General features: G+C 39.4%; 1 pseudogene; it reads left to right on the forward strand.

Moving 5' to 3' along the window:
- Nucleotides 1–3651: 3651 nt before the first annotated feature.
- The window catches only part of LOC137287477 (uncharacterized), a 28604-nt pseudogene continuing 16497 nt past the window's right edge, over nucleotides 3652–15758 (forward strand).

Raw genomic sequence — 15758 nt, forward strand, 5'->3', positions numbered from 1 at the left:
GGGAAGGAGCTATACTTCCCAGCTCAATGCCGGTAGCAGATAAGAAAGGTTTAATTCTTATACCAAGAGGCGGAACAAGAGAAGATTTCTTATTGTATAAATCCTCATATAGAGGATTGAAAACACAGCTATATGCAGGATTAGATTTGTTAGAGTGTAATTTTGTAATGTATTGTAAAGATAATTTAATACGGCGTTGTGTAAGAGATGGTTCATCTGCCTCAACACAAAGACTGTCAACAGGACAAAGTTCTAAATGATCCAAGACAAAGTCTTAGACCTTGATGATGTACCGAATCTAATAGTTTGAGGTTGCTTTTGCATGCTCCACCATATACAATGGAGCCGTAATCAAGTTTTGATCGGATGAGGGATCTGTACAGTTGGGGAAGGGTCTTCTGATCCCCTCTCCAGTTGCTATTTGAGACTACTTTTAATAAATCCATTGCCTTCATGCATTTAGTCTTTAACTGTTTTATGTGCGGAAGGAAGGTCAGGTGTTGATCAAAGACAACGCCAGGAAATTTGGCCTCTTTCACAACTTTGATAGGAGATCCATCCAATAATAGATCTGGATCCTTATGTGGTTTATATTTCCTACAAAAATGAATGCAGTTGGTCTTGGCTTTTGAGAATTTGAAACCATTTTCAAGACACCATTTATGAATCTTATTCAAACATAACTGCAACTGCCTTTCAATAGTATGCATGTTTTTACCGCGACAAGAAATGTTAAAATCATCCACAAAGAGTGATCCATCGATTGAATCATTTAAGACTTTTGATAAACTATTGATGTTAATGCTAAACAAGGTAACAGACAAAATACTTCCTTGTGGGACACCCTGATCCTGATTGTAATGGCCAGACAGGGTAGAGCCTACTCTTACTTGAAATTGTCTGTCTTCTAAAAACTGAGATATAAATTGGGGTAAACGGCCCCTCAAACCGAAGTCATGGAGATCTTTTAGAATGCCATACTTCCATGTCGTATCATATGCCTTTTCAAGGTCGAAAAAAATTGATACAGCATGCTGTTTATTCAAAATGGAATTTTTAATAAAAGATTCCAACCGTACCAAATGATCGATGGTACTTCGGTTTTTGCGAAAACCACACTGAATGTTTGTGATGAGGTTGTTGGTTTCCAGGTACCAAACTAAACGGTTATTAATCATGCTTTCAAGAGTCTTGCAAACACAGCTAGTAAGTGATATTGGTCGGTAGTTAGAAGGATCAGTATGATCCCGGCCAGGTTTCGGGATAGGAATGACAATAGCATTTCTCCATGATGATGGGAAATGGCCAGAAGTCCATATATTATCAAAGATAGTCAATAATGTTTCTAAAGATGATTCAGGGAAATGTTTAAGCAGCTGATAATGTATATTATCGGGCCCTGAAGCGGTGTCATGAGCTTGCCCAAGGGCAGTATGGAGCTCATGAATGGAAAAGATTTCATTATAATCCTCCCCATTGTCTGAATTAAAATTTATTTTCTTTTTTTCTTCTTGGTCTTTAAATTTCTTAAATGCCGGAAAATAGTTAGATGAGGAGGAATGTTTAGCAATCGTTTCACCAATTTTATTGGCAATAACAGAAGTTTCAGTTAGAAGAGTATTACCCTCCTTTAGATGGTGGACACTACATTTGGATCCTTTACCTTTAATTTTCTTCACCATATTCCAAACCTTAGAAATTGGTGTTCGTGAGTTGATTTTAGAAACATAATTTTGCCATGACTGTCGTTTATGTTGCTTAAAAGTGCGACGAGCCTTGGCATTTAAAATTTTAAACTGGTTCAAATTATGGACAGTTGGGTGTCGACGGAAAAACTGTTCTGCCTTCTTTCTCGCCTTTCTAGCTTGTTTGCAGTCACTGTTAAACCACGGTTTACGAATATGTGGGTTTGTAGAGGATTTGGGAATACATTCGTCAGCAATAGTATTAAGTTCATCAGAAAATGTTTGAATTGGATCGGTAACACTAAGAAAGAAATTAGGTTGCAATCTTTGAGCGCATAATGCATGAAATAAAGACCAGTTGGCTTTTGTAAAGTTCCATATTGAGGAAGGTGGAGCATCACTTGGATGTACAGTTGATAGAACAGTGGGAAAATGATCGCTTCCACAAAGGTCATCATGAAACGACCATTCAAATTCATTTAATAAGCTTGAGTTTGTAACTGAAATATCTATTGAAGAATAACTTCCAGTTCCAGGATGGAGGTAAGTAGGAGAATTATCATTGAATATACATTATTCGAGATGAAATCCTCAAGGACTTTTCCCTTCGTGTCAGTAACTGTACCACCTCAAAGTGGATTGTGGCCGTTCAGGTCACCGGTGATAACACAAGGTTTAGGTAGTTGATCGTATAACTCTTGCAGATCTGACTGCTGAATACAGGATGATGATGGAATGTAAAGAGAACATAAAGTGAAGACAACATGCAAAGTCAACCTAACAGCAACGGCTTGAAGAGGGGTATTAAGTGGGACAGGGCTATGGATTAAACCCTGCCGTACAATAATTGAAGATCCTCCAGTAGCCTTACGACCTGAAGGGGAGAAACAATGGTATGATGTATACCGTCGTAGGTCAAATGTATCAGTTGACTTGAGATACGTCTCTTGCAAGCATAGAGCTGACGGTTTCAAATCTTGAACTAATAGTTGTAAATCACTCAAATTATTCCTCATTCCTCTACAGTTCCACTGGATTATATTCTGAGTATTCATTGAGGGTGTGATATTGGAGAAAGCTCCCGGCCTTTCTTCTTTGGAAAGTGGCTCTTGGAGCGGGTGCTCAGCTGGGATGACACATCCATGTCATCAAAAAAATCGAACCTGTTTAAAATTGGCACAGGGTCTCTGTGTCCTTTTGCAACACGTTCATTTCTGTTTGGCTTTTTTGAATAATCAACGTTAACATTTTTCTTTTTAACAAGTGGTGCAGATGTCTGAGGTTCAGAAATTTTTTGACCATGGCCGAATTTCTGGCAGTTAAAACATCTGAGAGGATTAGGAATATAGAGGTCAATTTTCATGGAGAAGCATCCGACTTTGAGAGTTTGGGGTAACTTTGGAACATCAAAAGTAAGCAGATAAGTGTTTGAAGGCGAATAGACTCCATCTTTCTTGAATGTGAAACGCTTTGCCTCAACTACACCTTGCATTCTTAATTGACTTACAATGTCATCCGTGGAGAGATCAGCTAGACTTCTATCTCTGTCTCGGATAATACCTTTACTGAAGTTGAGAGACTTGTGTGGATAACATTTCACAGGAATGTTTGCAAATGATTTTGTTTCCATGAGATTTGCTGCTTGTTCTCTCTTGACACATTCTATCAAAAGTGATCCAGATCTAATTTTGGTTACATTCTTAACAGTGCCAGCAATGCCTTGAATTGCTTTTTCTAACAGAAAAGGAGAACATGAGGTTAACTTTTTCTCACTCGACTCGGCAACAATGAATTGAGGCCAGGTTTCACGTTCTGAATAAATTAGTCTGGTAATTGCATCTTCCTCATCGTCAGTATCATCAGCGTGAAAACGTTTTTTTTTTTTTGGGTTTTGTGAAGCCATGATTATATAGTTTATGGTTCACTCTCCTGTCTCCCCACCCACCATGGATTGTCAACAAGGACAATGCCATATGCCTGTGGGCCTCCAACAGGCGGCACCAGGGATACCAAGAGAGTGTACTCCAGCAGTAACTTTGAAGAAAATGTACTACCAGATTGGCCCATGAGCCATCGCCTTCTGGGCAAAAATAAAGACTCTAGGCAAATGTATAATAACAATAATATTAAAACAAGATCTCTGTGATTAACAAATCGGACCAAGACCTAAAGTTAACAAGTAATTCAGAAATAGAATCTGTGCAAATACAAAATCATATGCACAGGGCTTGGCATGACCAGCCGATTGGTCGAACCGGGCCCATTCGACCACCCGTCTAGGCGAAGTCAGGGCCAAAGTGGTGTATTGAGCAACAGGAACACGATTGCAGGCCCCTATTGCCCTCAACCACCAGGATCCCCTCCTCCGCCGACACAGGGCCGCAACCCACGGCAAACGGGTTGGTGGACCAAATATCCCCCCGGGTCCACTACGGGGGTGTTTGCGAGCTCTTGGCGTTACCCAGCACCCACCACGAGGAGGTGGCTCGCCACGGGTGCCCTTTGCAGAAAGGAGAATCTGTGATTGGATTTGTTTTTTGCATTCGATAAGTAAATGTCCCGATCGAAGCTTTTTTATCTCTTTGACGTCACCAGCTAATCCTTCAATGCCCTTTGCAATGGCAAAGGGATTTAACTTGAGAGGACTGCCATCAGGAGAACACATAACAAGATATCGTTCCCAATGATCAAGTTTGTTTTGAGATAGTAAAATATCATCATCCGAAGAACAGGAATCATCCGATTCGTGTGAACCTTTTTTTTTGTGGGGGTGCCATGGTTATAGCAAATATGATTCACCCTCCTAGCTCCCCACTAACCATGGACTGTCTACATGGACAACGCCTTATGTCAGTGGATCTCCAGCAGACGGCACCAAGGATACTAGGAGGGTATACTCAAGCAGGAAAAATCTTGAAAAGATAAATCCTACCAGATTGGCCCATGAGCCATGGCCTTCTGGCATAGGACTCTAGGCAAAAGAATGAGTCAGAAATTATGTTTTTCAACCAACCTTTATCACCAAGACAATATAATACATAGTGGAATAAATCATATTGTGTGCAACATATTTGTCCATGCACAGGGCTTGGCATGACCAGCCGATTGGTAGAATCGGGCCCATTCTACCACCCGTCTAGGTGAAGTAAGGGGCAAAGTGGTGTGTTGGACAAAGGAACGCTATTCCTGGAACCAGTGTCTTCAACCCACGGCCAACAGGTTGCCCAATTCGGCTGCTCCTTGCAACCAGCAATGGGGTGCTATGGACCTAATTGACCCGGGTCCACACGGGAGGCAAGCTCTTAGCGTTATCCAGCACCCACCACGAGGAGGTGGCTTGCCACGGGTGACGGAAGAGGTTGTGGTTCACATCACGTCAAAATATGATCAACACGACGAGGGCAACCCGTGGCAATGTTAAGGAGTATAAACATCTGCTACACTCAGCCGTCACCCGAGAACCACCCGCCGCCGCCGCGCGGCCGCGGGGACGAATGAATGGTGTCTGTGAAGTGCAGACGCCGTACATACACTTGCGTTATGTGTTCATGAAGAAGAGGACGTGGATGAACATTTTGTTGCAATATCCAAATGAAAATAGATCAGCTAAAATGATTAAAGTGGAAGACTGCACCTCACACACGTCATTACATCCCTCCGTTGCCATTGGGATCTCAGAGACATTAACACCAGGACCAGTTCTGTATGTGTATTGGAAAGGCGACAGCTGTATAGAGACGTAAACCTAAAGTGACATCGTTTGTGTATTCCATCAGACAACCTCGAGCTCTGTTTTTTGTTATGATGTATATGCAACACTTTATTTGTACATGTGTCTTTTTTTATTGCCCATGCTAGTTTGAAAACGAATGATAATGTATATATTATCTCTCTCTCTCTCTCTCTCTCTCTCTCTCTCTCTCTCTCTCTCTCTCTCTCTCTCTCTCTCTCTCTCTCTCTCTCTCTCTCTCTCTCTCTCTCTCTCTCTCTCTCTCTCTCTCTCTCTCTCTCTCTCTCTCTCTCTCTCTCTCTCTCTCTCTCTGGTGTTGGTTTACCATTGCACCTCTATGTCATTTTATTATCCAAACATGTGTTCCATAGGCGACATTTCTTTTTGTGAGATCAATCGATATTTCCTGTTAGACATAGTTTTGACCATAAATAGAAAACGTTGACCTGACATCATCATTTATGCATTCAGGCATATCTATTCACAATACATGCATACAGAAATATATATGTGGCAAATATACACCTGGAAATTAATCAAGCAACACCCCAATTTTTTCTATTGGAGCAACTTTGAAGTGTTCTGACAATCAAAATATGCCGGGTTGATATAGTTTGACACTTTTTTATTCAACAGACGATCTCTGACAAACAACTTAAAGGGAAAAAGTATCAAGACTTTGCTTTATTGCAACGAAATCCAAATTCTTAAAACTGTCTTAAATTCATGAAAAAATGGACACAATTTACTATTCATCCACAGACGTTGTTGTCAGGTGTATTAACACAAATGTCACATGGAAAGAAAGAACAGTCATCTGAGAGTCTGCACACCGACTTTCATCAATATCTAGTGTGTCCTCCCTGCGCACGCACCACCGATTCCAGACGCCTCCTCATTCCTTGGATGAGTCTCCGGATCTGATTCTGGGGGATCCTGTTCCACTCCTCATGCAGGGCAGCCGTCAATTCGTTGAGATTATGGACTGGTGGGTCTCTCTGCCTCACACGACGGCCAATAAAGTCCCACAAATGTTCAATGGGGTTGAGGTCAGGGCTCATGGCAGGCCATGGAATTCTGTCAATTGCATTTTGCCGCAAAAAATCATTTACAGCATGCGCCCTGTGAGGTCTAGCATTGTCGTCCATAAATATGGGTCTCGTTGCCAGAGTATGGTTCTCAAAATGAGGTACCACAGCCCTGTCAAGAACCTCCTGTTGGTAACGAACACCGTTAAGGTTGCCACGGATGGTAATGATATCCAACTTGCAGTTCATGGAAATGCACCCCCATACCATAACGGAACCTCCAACAAAGGCCACAGTCTCCTGGATGTTCCGTGGAGCCATTGCTGTGTTCCTCTGCCTCCAGACCCGAGTACGACCGTCCACCATGTGCAGCAAGAACCGGCTCTCATCTGAGAAATGGACCTTCCTCCAAGAGGCAATGTTCCAGTGCAAACGGTCATTACACCAGGCCAGTTGGGCTGCCTTATGGGCTGGAGACAGTCTGGGTCGCTTGATTGGCCTCCTTGCCCGGTATCCTGCAGCTTTCAGACGATTCCGAACAGTCCTGTTCGAGATGGGTCTCCCTGGAAGCCACTCCTGTCTCAACCGAGAGCTCGAGTCGAAGGACCTGCGCCGTACAAGTCTCAGTAAAGCTCTGTCCTCCCGGACTGTGGTCTTCCTGGGTCTTCCTGGTCTAGGCAGGTCTTTAACTTCATTAGTGGCCCGGTATTTTTTCAAAAGTTTTGAAATTATGGAATGATGTCGTCCGATTTGAGTCCCGATTTGTCTTAGAGACATACCAGCATTCCTCATGCCGATTATTTGCCAACGAGTGGCCTCTGATAATTTCCTACGTGCCATGACATTGAAATGAATGAAAAACCGAATGCAATCGACAACCTGCGCTTGTAAACACCCCAGGGAAAAAGTGCATTTTTCGAAAGTTGAGGTTAAAGCAATGCACGTGCGCTGTGCAAGCTTCACGCGCGTCATATCAACCCATGAAAAGCTCATGCTGTATGTCAATACATCAAAATTGAATAATCAATCATCAAAATTACTTCGTTAAACTTTGTTAAGTTTTTATGTGTCTTTGAATTTGGTGTTGCTTAATTAATTTCCATATGTATATATACAAAATACATACATGCCAAAAATATACATAGAAATATGAAGATTACAAAGATAAATTGTGCACTGTCACAAAACCATATTTTGGCAATAAAATTGTAGAAATTGTAAATTTTACTGGGAGAGAAACAGCCAAACTGGCACAGGACTAAGGCGTTTAATACTTCACTGCAGCCAACGGACACGGACATGGCGCTGAGACATCAAGACGCTGGATGTACAGTGATTGAAGTCAGTCCTAGGTGACAGCTCGTTCATGTCCAACCACACACTTGTACGTATGCCGAGGAAGTGGATTGGGTGACTTGAGTCTGCGGGATGAGAGGTGAACCGAGACATTCTCTATGACACGAGGAAAAGCAGAGTGAAATGTACCAGCTGCTACCGCGGCAAAGATATATCAGAAAAGAGCTAATGCATTGTGATCACCACCGTGCTACGCCACCTGCTGCTCTAGGTTATCGTGACATTGCTCAGTTTGATTTACATTTCCACCATTTCAGCCGGTCAAGGGATTTATCCCCTCTGTCAGGAATCAGAAATCAGAATGTTTATTGTCATAAATCATACAAAGTGATATACAGGACATACAAATATTTTGATAAACAAAAGTGCTGCAATAGCGTACACCACAAGAAAAAAAATGGTGATTTACAAAAATTTGCAAAATGTAAATGTCATATTTACAAACATTTACAACGATTGTAAATTTAGGAAAGATTTTACCACTACTTCTTTAAATTTTGCCATTTCTCAAGAATCCCCATGACACTGTAAACTTACTATTTTATCATTTCTTTTGTTCTGTTAGAGTTCTTAGTGTTGATATGCATAATGGATCTTGCATGAGACATATTATTCATGAAAACTGATGGAATAAGCCATATATTGTATAGTCTATTTGTGCTTTATATCAATGCAACTGCGTCTGGTGCGTGAAGACATGAAAGTTGATGTGTACGGCCAGCATTGATCTATATATCAAATACTTGTGCCTATTAAAACAGATGTCATCGAGATCATCATCCCAAGCTCATTCCGGTGATTTTACCACTCTACTCCAGGGGAACTATATGCATTCTCTAAATAACACCTGTCACTAGACCATTTATGTTGGTGCTCATTAACGGTGTTATGCAATTGGCGTATTCACGAAATCTCATAAACATGTCAATAGATAATTGGTTGTGTTGTCAGTATGTGTGGATTGGAGCAGATACTCAAATGAATTAACAAATCATTGTGTAACAAGGTTTATATAATCATTTACAACAAGTATGTTACAGAATATCTAAATGGTGCGTGCCGGTCTATCATTTGTTTGTTTATGTTCGGCATACATAAATTTTATCATTCATACATAAAACATAACTTACATAACTGTACACTGTGCTTTGCATTTCGTTACTGCGTAAATATAAGAAATTATTAAAGTGCTACACAATCATACATCATCAGTGTCAACAGTGATAGTTCATTTCATACACAACTGATTCGACAAGATGGGAAAAAACTTTTCCATACTCTGTCATGGTCTTCCTTTCTGCTTGAAGATGTTTTTTGTCTTAAGTCTATGGTTACTTCGGTGAGCATCCACAATTTTACCATCAAGACACCAAAAATAATTATCTTACCAATAACATTCTCATAAATGCTCTACATTGATACATGTCAATTAGTTTGTATGTGTGGAATCTTTAGAAGGGGGAAGTAAGATGTAATACACACACACACACACACACACACACACACACACACACACACACACACACACACACACACACACACACACACACACACACACACACACACACACACACACACACACACACACACACACACACACACACACACACACACACACACACACACACACATATATATATATGGTTAAAACATATTTAAACGTGCAGTCGAAAATGGATTGGCAAACAAGTTAGAAGCTTATGTTACCTCTCTAATGCACTTTACAAAGGTAAATAAACCAAAATTCTGATACAAGATTATCATATGACAAACCACGAGCTTAATTCTTCAATCATATGTATTATCAAATCTAAAAGAAGCAGTGACGAAGAGGTAGGCAGGTCTTAAGATGGACAGATTATTAAGATCAGATAATTCACTATTTCCGTATAGGATTGTCTGTTTGTAATACCCATGTTTGTAATTCAAATTTATATACATATGTGACAGCAAATGCTGCATTAAAATTTTGTATTGTATGTTGTATGGTACCGGTGTTGATATAAACTGTAAAGCTGTTCACAATCCCATTTCATTTTATCAATGAAAATCAAACACAATAAATAAGCACAAACAATGGAGATGTGTGAATCATTCCCACTGCTGTTGATAGCTGTATGGGATTAGTTCAGTCCACTGGCAAAGAGGATACCACTAGTGGGATTATTTGGCTGATTTGGGTTAGTGTTTTGATAACGCTTAGTCTTGATGAAAGACTATTTCAACAACATGGTCAATTGGTAAAATTCGTATTAAAGTGACATACCTTTATTTACATGTTTCACAAACCCTTGAGTACACATGCGCTGTCCATTGTATTTCTCGTACCAAAGCATACAATAGGAATACTACTAGCTCGTGACATGCGTTAACAAGAATTAATGATGTAGACTCACACGGATATGTATGCTGGTGAATCTAAGCATTTTGAGAAAGGGGTTTTAAGTAGTAACATCCGGGCTGTTAACAGGTAATTCAAGGCAGATGAAATCAGCAGAAAAAAAGTATCTGTGTGTCTGTCTGAAATCAGCAGAAAGTTGGAGAAGTTACAGAGAGGAAGAGTAACTCAAGTAATTTGATGACCTCTTGAGATCTAAATAAATATATGAACTACCGATGGGAAAATGCAGCTGATCATTGCACACCAACATACGGACATTTTGCTGTCGTGAATTTGAGACTTTACATCTACAAAGCCGTTCAGAATGTCTGTCAGCGATATTTCTTCAGAGGGACATTCACCTCAGGTGAGTATAGTGCAGATGACACAAGTATATTATTTGTAAAATCAGAATGGCAATCCTGATGACGCCATGTGTTCCTTCAGCAGCATGGTTGTTGAGAAATCTTACACTCAAGACTACCATATCATTTAGCAGGGAGCTCAATACACAGAGTCGTAGAGTATCCCTGCCATTCAGTAAGTGTTTAGTATATTGAATCACGATATGAGAACAACAGCCCGACTAATTGGCTGATCAAAGGTTTACTTCATGTCATAAATATCCTTCCTGGGACTTAATCAGGATATGGGGGTGGAATATATTCCCCAGGTAACACCAGCTGGTTTTTTTTGTGGTTGAGCTGGATTACCTGTTGCATGTAATTTCAATTATATTGTATAATTATTATAAGACTGATTTTGGACGTATTCTTACAGACGTGAAACGTTCTGTTTTATGTTTTAAGACATAGGATTCATCACAAACAACAATGACGGAGCAATACAGACTAATCCCAGTATTTATGCATATACGTATTTTGGGTTCCAATATCACATGTCATTATATGGATGGAATAGTGACCTTAATAGATATATCCTTTTCAAAATCGCTGAGGCATTTCAAAATCAAATTTAACACAAATATATTTTAATAACTAAATTGATTGTTTATCTCTTTGTAAATGTTTGTAACGTTTTCAGACAGGAAATTCTTATACGATGTTGTATTAGCAGTAATTCGACTTTATTTAAGACTTTAGTTGTAATACCTGCTAGTCATTTTGTTAGTTTTTTCAAAATGCTAACTGTATTTTTCCCATGAATTTACTTTCACAGACAACTGTGAGGCAGGCTCTACGGAATGCTGAGTCCGTAAGAGGAATGACTTTAAATCCACAACAGATGTAAGAATATAATTTAATATGATTTAAATACAGTAACTGCAAGAGTTTCAATGCACTAAACCATTCAACAAGTAAAACTTCTGGTGTTTCTACAATAACCTCGACATGAATTTATCTTCATTGTGCAATAAATTTTGAATTGTATTTTTTCAGGTTGGAAACAGGACAGAATAAGGACGCTAAGGCAGCTCTCCCTGTTATTCCGCACGCTGAGTTTCAAGGTATTGCAGTTCTGTTTAATGCTCTGTCCTATATGCTTCAGTGCACAGCAAAAAATGAGCACAACCTACTATATAAATAAGAATTCTCATTTCTTGAGCTCCAAACATGACTTTTGTTGCACAATAAAATTATGCAACAAAATGTGATGTTCAAGGGCGATTTTGTTCAACCGTTTGAATGGGTTGCATGTGTTTGGTGACGACTTCTTGTTATAATTCTGTAATCACTCTATAATATACGTCAGTGTTGTTGAAACATAAAGTTTCTGTCAGGGTATTCTATCTTGTTTGTTGCAGTGGCTATGACAAGATGTTTGCAGACAAAAAAGGAAACCGTCTCAAGAAAGAAAAACAACCAAAATAAACACAGTGATCTCATGAGAAAATGTTCCAGAAAAACTACAGTAAGTAAACATGAAAACCAATTTAACTAGCTTTCGGGAATCAAGAATTAGATGAAACTGTTTTAAGAGGATGCACTATGTAACTTAGCTTACCATCAATTAACAAGGAATAAGGCATGTTAATTGATGAATCTCAACTGAGATGATATCAAGGCATTAGGCCTTGTTAATTAATGAACCCTTACCGGCATGAGTTGCTCATCAATGAACAAGGGATTAGGCCTTGTTATGTGTTGAGGCCTTGTTCAATCACCCCACAGTATTAATCCTAGTCTGTCGTACAGACCCTGGAGTATATATAACCAAGAAAGCCCACGCAAGTCTAGAAAATGTGGCAAATCTAGATTTCCTTAGCTTCAGAAAATGAAGAAAGTCTCAGGGCTCCATTTCAGTATTGTTTTCACTATGAACGTTTTTCAGTAAAATATGTTCATTTCAGAGACTAGCTGTTAGTCTATTTTAATCCGTGTGATCTTTCAAAGGAGAAAAAAGGTTCTACCATACAACACCTGTGTTCTAATACACTAAATACACAAGTATCAATAATAGTTGCTATGAGATTATGAGAATAACCATTGATTCTATTTTCACATTGGTTTACCATTCACTTAATGCAAGTATAATCATATTAACTGTTTTCTTCAGAAATCGAGTCGAAGGGATGCGACAGGCAGACCTCCCGAGCCATAAGAAAGCAAAATATGAACCAGTGTTAAAGAATGCACAACTACAATTTCCTATTGTTTTTTATTGTATATTTGATAATAATGTGTAACATGTTTTCCGTAAATTTGTAAATGGAATGTGCTTGTATGAAATTTAATCTTGCTCTTTCTTGTTGTAACCTGTAAATAAACATCTAGTGTAAGCTTGACACTGTCTATTTGTTTTGGGGTAATTTCATTCGCATGAAAGACATGAGTATTATAAAAGTGAAACAAATTCCGCATTATAGAATACCATTTCCATCAACATCAAATTTATTTCAATGTTATGATATGGTAAATTCCTTGTTCACGCGTCATGAAACAAATTCAGCACATTACAACTTTCACCACCTAAACAACCCACTCCTCGGCGCATAATCGCGATGATGACACTGCAAGATGTCAAACCAGCCTACAACTCAGCAGAAACAATTTCAAAATGTTTTTTTATCCAATTTTTTTATCCAAGAAAGATGCAGTAGAGTTGCGGGGGAAAGGAAGCAGTGTGACTCGCCACACCTCAAATATGGTTCCTATGCCATATGAATAAAATGACAATGCACAAAGCCGAACGAAGGCCATTCTGTGTATTTTACAGGCACAAGGTGGATAAGAACTTACTAGTATTGATCACGAGATAAGAAAAACCCCAAAACATATGAAATATCAACATGTCAAATATTCCACCACTATAAGAACTAGTACTAGTAACATATATTCCATTATATCAGTTCTGCTGTTTGTAAGAAAATAAATAAAATTACAAGCGTACAATCACGATTCAGAAGTGCAATATGTTGTACCAGGGAGCCTATATAGAGTATTGTAGAGTATCCCTGGTTGTCCTTGGACTTTAAGGAAGCCCGCGGGAGACCAAACCCAGTCATAGCTGGTGGATGTGCACTCAAGTGTAACGACGGCAACCGATTGTCTGCTTCATTTGCTGATACGCCGAGCGCTCATAAGGTGGGGCCCATAATGTGTTCAGAAAGATGTATTTGATGGGCATTTTAGAAGTATGGAGAGTCACAAGAAAGTAAGATTCTTTGTGGATATCAACTTTTTGTACTGTATATGATGCATCGTTTCAGTATGGATTGATATACCATTGTCAAACAAAATCATATACACTATGTTGGTATCCATAAAGAATGTATGTAGAGATGTTGGGTTTTGTAAATCTCTGAATCTGCGTTCGATCCAATCAAAAATCATCTCAGTAGAGATGGTGAACTACTGGAAACTGTCATTCGTCCAAGTACAAAGCAGGACTTAAAACTGACAAGCGTTTGCACCAGTTTCTGTGAGATCCAGTCATCCAAGAAAAACGGATGTAGTTTGTTTGCAAACCAGAGACATAAAAAACATGTAATAGGTACAAGTATCACACCTGCTTTATTGCATAATGTGGCTGAGACAGGACTCGGGTGCATGAGTCATCAATCAATTTATTTTGTTTATGGCGTATAGCCTGATAGGTGTTATGTTTAAATGGCATGTGGTCAATAATTGAAGCTGTGTATTGCATATTGTCTTTAGCAGACAGGCAGCCATACATATAGGTGTCAATAAACCAGACATTAAGCTTTCTCTGTGATAGAGGCTGCTTCGTACAATCAACATGTTTTGTTTATGTAACGAGTAGATTATATACTTGTTTGTGTACACAACCAAGATTAGACTACTGCTCACGACCTCATACTCCGGGCATGCATACTGTTTCAAGCTCCGCGAACCTATTCACTGCGCATGCGTTATGGGCGCAGCGCAACACAACTGTTGAAACAACTTCTTCCCCCAGCGCTGGGTGAAATTTAGTGAATCGCTTGAACTCCGAATTCGCGGATTTTTTTTCCATCGCGTTTTTTTTTCAACTTTATAGGCTGAATTGGCATTTTCTATGATTTGTTTCGGTAACTGCTTACCGAAAGGTATCAGAATCTGCAAAGTTGTGTTTTCTTTTTTTATGTGACCTTTTAGAAAGTTTCGTTCCATGAGATACCCTGTCTAAATAATACAACATATCAATAATGCCCTATGTTCCAGGGTGGGCAGTTCTCTCTGGAGGTCTTGATCTTTCCTTTTCCTTGGGACAGTGTCTGACCAGCACTATGTTGCACCATGTTCAGTTTATTAATTTGCGTCCCCAATCCAACATGAAATTTATCACCTCGAAAACGTTGGGATGGGTTTTTCGAACAAGTTACTTTAACCTCCCATGCCAGCCTCTTACCTGTTATTTGTCCAGGGCACATTTCTGTCATGGAGTTCCATTCTTGAAGGTTGTTGTTTAGTTATGTTAAATATAGCAGTATGTGTTAACTGCAACTAGCCCGTGTACAACAGGTGTAGTCCCACGAAGCCTAAAATTATTCAGTTAGGTACAGTTCACTCGGCTTATTGGACTTCATGCCTCAATGATTTTACGGGATTATGGTGGAGTGTTGCTTGACTGACCACAGAAAGGGAGAATCAAAAGAAACAACAGAAATCAAATATGATTGTAAAGTATTTCAAAAGGTGACCTATCCCATCTGTATCACTGGTACTATTGGTAAAGGTTGGATCGACCACATGATTCATAGCAACATATACTGTCATGTGTTATGTTATCACAACACAATTTCTATCATTTAGCATATTATCACAGGTGACAAGGTGATATTGTTTATGGTATTGTTATTCACTGTTCCCAAACACAAAATAAGTGGGATACTGAGTCAGAATTCTTTTCTAAACAGATTGCGCATAGTGAAAGAAACACCCATGCATCTTCACTCCACCGAACACTGTGGTAAGAGCATCATTGTCCTACCCGTAACAGAGTGACCACTCTCCACTGAACAATGGTCTGTCCCACTCTCATTTCACGCCCCAATTACCTCATTAATTATGTCCAGGGGTCAAACTGTAATTAGCCTTTGGGATTTATTAGGTGTGAATTTGAGGCCTTGCGGACCGTTTTACCATCACCCACCAGTTATCTCCCCTTGTGGATCT

The sequence above is a fragment of the Haliotis asinina genome, chromosome 1, assembly GCF_037392515.1.
Source record: "Haliotis asinina isolate JCU_RB_2024 chromosome 1, JCU_Hal_asi_v2, whole genome shotgun sequence".
Taxonomy (NCBI): Eukaryota; Metazoa; Mollusca; class Gastropoda; order Lepetellida; family Haliotidae; genus Haliotis; species Haliotis asinina.